This window comes from Arachis ipaensis, chromosome B06, assembly GCF_000816755.2.
Source record: "Arachis ipaensis cultivar K30076 chromosome B06, Araip1.1, whole genome shotgun sequence".
NCBI lineage: Eukaryota > Viridiplantae > Streptophyta > Magnoliopsida > Fabales > Fabaceae > Arachis > Arachis ipaensis.
Window position 1 is genome coordinate 132,390,625 of NC_029790.2, and position 5,394 is coordinate 132,396,018.

Genomic DNA, 5,394 nt, shown 5'->3' on the forward strand with positions numbered 1-5,394 from the left:
TGCAAGAGCAATTGAGCAACCTTAGAAACTTTGAAGCAACTAGCACATCTGAGTCAGTTGCCAAAGGCTTTGTCCAAAGATGTATACTTTTTCTTGGATAATCTTCTCAATGTTAGTTCAATCCAAAAGGTCATTTCTTATAATTTAAGTGTGAAATGCTTCCAAAGAGATCTTGAATGGCTGAATCAAAGTCTTGGATGTGTGTGGCATCACAAGGAACACTGTCATGCAGATAAAAAAATATAAAAAATTTTTATTTATCTAATTATATATTAACATTTCAAATCAAGAAGATAAAGAACAAAAGAGAAGGTGCAATGATGGCAAATTAAGGAAGAACAAGCTTATATTAACACTTCAAAAAGGACAAAAATGATTCATGTAACAATAAATCTCTTAAAAATATGCAACTAATTAAAATGTAAACCACTTGTAGAAATAATACACTACCAAAGTGATACACTAAATAGATATATAATATTGCCACATAGTAACTGAATGTAATTGTTAGAATATAATTAGGATCAATTAGGATTAATTAGTATTATTTAGTATATCTGAATATTTATTGTAGGAGAGATTACGTCTTTATTATTACGATTCTCTTAGTACCTATAAATACCCTTTTATATTGTATCATTCTAGACAACTTAAATAGACACACAAATTCTTTCTCCAATTTAGCCTCTTATTTCTAACATGGTATCAGAGTTTCATCACCAACATAAGCATCTTTTTGGCCCATGCCAACCATCACATCAGTGTGACAGGGACGACCAACAATATTGGGAAACACAGCACGTGGGGCATCATCTCCAACAAACCCTGCCTTAACCATTCTAGTTCCATTGTCACAAACAAGAGGTTGAATATCCTCGGCTTCTGCCATCTTTTAATGATATATGCTTTTGGAAATGCGGAGGAGAAGAGAAGAGAGCGAGAGAGCGAACGTGAGAGAGAAAGAGAGAGTCTATCCTTTGATGCTTTTTCACCTCACCGACTAGCTTATTCTCTCTGTCTTGTGTTTTTCGAGTCGAATGATCAAACACCATTGTCATCCGCTGCTTACCTATTCTCATGAAGAAATCATATAGTTTTCGCTCTCTTTCGGTAGTTCCGTCTACGTTCTCTCGTGGAAGTTTCGTCTGCGTTCTCTCATGGCAGTTCCATCTGCGTTCTCTCGTAGCAGTTCCGTCTGCGTTTTCTCGTGGCAGTTCTATCTGTGTTTCGTCTGCGTTTTTTGTGGCAATTCTGTCTGCGTTTTTTTCCGACAGTTCCGTCTGCACTTTCTTCAAATAGCGGTAGTTCCGTCTGTACTTCCTTCAGACTAGCGACAGTTCCGTCTGCGCTTCCTTCTGGCAGTTTCGTCTGCACCCGTTTTATCAGTTTATGCAGTTTTTTTTTCTTTATTTCGTTGTTTTAAATAAGTTTCAAACTCAAGTAATTACTTGAGTTTGAGGGAGGATGTTAGAATATAATTAGGATCAATTAGTATTATTTAGTATATCTGAATATTTATTATAGGAGATTACGTCTTTATTATTACGATTCTCTTAGTACCTATAAATACCCTTTTATATTATATCATTCTAGACAACTTGAATAGACACACAAATTCTTTTTCCAATTTAGTCTCTTATTTCTAACAGTAATGATATAATGGATCAAAAAGCATGTCACAGACGCTAAAGCATTGAATTCTCCTATTTTAGATGAACAACAATTATTATATTGAAGGTGACCTGAGAAAAATGCCACATTATGCTATTTTAGATGAATAGCATAATAAAATGCCTAATAAGCCTAAAATTGGCACTTGTATTACAATAGGGATAAAAACCTGACTAAAGAAAAGAGTACAACCTCTTTTTTCTGTCGATATTATTTAATATTTTAAAATTGACGTATCTCAATCTGATGTAACAATATTTTAAAGGAGAATTTTAGAAGTGACTTTGTAAATAAATATGCCAGATTATTGTTTGAGCAGATCTGTTGGATATCAATTGCTCTTTGATCTTGAAGGTCATGAGTGAAGAATAATTTGGAAGAAATATGCTTTGTTCTATCACTTTTGATATATCCACCCTTAAGTTGAGCAATGCATATTGTATTATCTTCAAACCGAATAGTTGGAGCTATTTTTTGAAAATATTCATTGGATGGTTTAGATATCTTTAGTCCTTTAGGAATTTTCATATAGATATCACGATCTAATGATCCGTATAAATAAGTTGTCACCACATCCATTAGATGCATATGTAGTTTATAGTATGCGGATAAACTGATCAAATAACGCAATGTTATTACATCTACAATAGGGGAATATGTTTCTTCATAGTCTATACTGAGTCTTTGTGAAAAACCTTGTGCCATAAGTTGAGTTTTGTAGCATATATACAACTTCATTTTTCTCATTCTGTTTTCTCACAAATACCCATCTGTGTCCAACAAGTTTTACATCTTTTGGTGTACGGACTACAGGTCTAAAAATTTCACGTTTTGTAAGTGAGTCTGACTCAACTTTCATATAGTTTCTTTCTATTTTGGTCAATCAATCTTTTGTCGACATTCTTCGGCTGTTCTTGGCTCAAGATCCTTCCTTTCATGCATGATGTGTAATGCCACATTATATGCAAATATTTCATTGACAATTATTTTATTTTGGTTTTATTTTTCTCCTATAAAGATATAATTTATCGAGACTCATTATTTTCACAATTTTCAGATATCTGAACATCTTCTGGCATCAAAATTATATCAGAATTTGGGATAATTGCTGGTGTTCTTTCTATGTCTTTATCTTTTCTAACAGGAATACCATTTGTCTTGGTAATATCAAATGTATCTCTTTTTTTGAGGATTTTTATTTTTGGAACCATTTGGTCTACTATGCTTCTGGCATGTACTTGTTTTAGTAGCTATTTGTCCAATTGGAATATCAATTCGAATTGGGACATTTTCACCTGGTATGTAGATTTGATTATTCTCTTTATATCAGAAAATACACAAGGTAACTCATTTTCTATTCTTTGTAAATTTATAATCTTTTGAATTTCTAGTTCATACTGTCTTGATCATGGGGAAGGATGATGCATTCTAATTAAGTTCCTTCTCAAGTGGCTTATTCTCTCCTCCCAATGTTGGGAACAATGATTCATTAATATGACAATCTGCAAATCAAACTTTAAACATATCTCCTATTTGTATCTCAAGATATCTCACTATAGAGAGAGAATCATATCTCACATAAATTCCCAATTTTCTTTTAAGTCTCATTTTGGTATAAGAAGGTAGGGTAATTGGAACATATATCACACACCCAAATATTCTCAAATGGAAAATATTTGGTTGTTGGCTAAAGGCTAATTGCAAGGGAGAGAATTGATGAAAACTTGTTGGCCTCAAACGAATAAGTACTGTAGTATGTAAAATCGTATGCCCCAAACAGAAATAGAGAGATTTGTTCTCATAAGTAAGGCCTAGCAATTAATTAGAGGCGTTTAATAACTGATTCTGCTAATCTATTTTGTGTATGAACATGAGTTATTGGATGTTCAACACTTATTAGCCATACAATAAGCATCAAAATCTTGGGAAGTAAATTCACCAGCATTATCAGAGCGAATTGGTTTGATTGGATTTTCTAGAAAATGTGCTTTTAATCGAATCATTTGAGCAAGTAATCTCGCAAATACCAGGTTGCGAGAAGAAATAAACACATATATGACCATCTTGATGATGTGTCTATTAGGACTATAAAGTATCTAAAGGATCTCCATGGTGGATGAATTGGTCCACATATATCTCCTTAAATTCTTTCTAGAAATTCAGGGGACTCAAATCTAACAATTAACTTTTTCTGAGAACATGCCGCACAACAGAATTCACTAGATTGAAGAATTTTTTTACTCTTTAGTGAATGTCCATCGGAGTTTTCAATAATTCTCCACATCATGGTTCTTCCATGATAACCCAATTGATCATGCTAAATTATGAATTCATTTGGGCTAGTAAACTTCTAGTTTACAATGACATGTGATTTAATTGCACTAATTTTAGTATAGTATAACCCAAAAGAAAGTGAGGGTAACTTTTCGAGGTAATATCAAATTTGGTCCTTGAAATTCCCAACTCACTTCAGATTAGTCTCTCACTTTTTAAAATGACCAAATAAGTCTCCTACTATTAGAATCGTGAATCTCCGTTGGTCCAAAAGTTAAGAGACGTTTTAACGACGCTGAAGTGTACAGTTAAGTGCCAAGTTGGACACACAATTAGTTCAACTCAAATTGCTGTCCCAAATTTGATTAAAACACCCAAATTGATCCATTCACACTTATAAAACCCTAACCCCCCAAATGTTCATCTTCATCATTTTGATATGTTTTTCATCTACTCTTCTGCGTTGTTCGTTGTTTCCTCTTTAAAGCTCTTTTATTTGCTCATTCTACGTGACCCATAATTAACTCTCTTATTTACTAGACTGAAACCATACTTTACTGTATGTGAGTGGTTTTTCTTCTTACTAGTGCTTGATGAAGAACATGTTGGTGCGTTGCTACAAGCTACAATTCTTCTTGCTTCCTCAAAACATTCATTCTGCAATTATTTATAGATTTAAAATTCTGTAGACGTAAATGCGTATATTTATATTGAATTTGAGAAAGTATCACTGTCTTTTGATGATTATATCTTTTTTCAAGATTCTTCTAAAAATCTGTAGGATCTTTTAATATGAGATATTCATTCTTCAGTCCTTCGTCAAGATGATGACAGAGGAAGATCATAGCTTTAACTTTATTCTACTGGGATATTTTATTATCAGCATTAATGGTATCTCCAAGATCCATTGAATCAAAATGAATTTCGGCATCTAATATATATCCATGATAAGTAGTTGTCTCCAGATATATTAAGAGTATTAAATTCAATATGAGAGAGTTTTGACATAATGTAAATTTATTACCTGTATCTTCCTAAATTTTGATCAAAGCATCGTGCTGATAATGTATTGTAAAATAAATAAATAAAAAAGAGAAAATAAATATAAAATAGAGAAGTATAAATAAAAATTTATAATATTAATATTCTCTAATATTATTATCTCAATATAACTGAGATAATTCATATGTTTATATATTGATAATTCATTTTTTCATATGTTGTAGCGTACATATAGAGAGAAGTGGTTTATGCTAGTCCTTTGTGTGTTTTGTGGCTTTGTCCCTGACCATGCTCCCCCTACTTATACACGTACAAAGTTCACATTTTCAAACTTCATTAAGTTAATTCATCTTAAAAATAAACGTAAACCTTCTACTATTGAAAAGGTGAGTCGTCCATATTATTAAAAAAAATCACATATCATTAAATAGGTATTTATATCTCAAT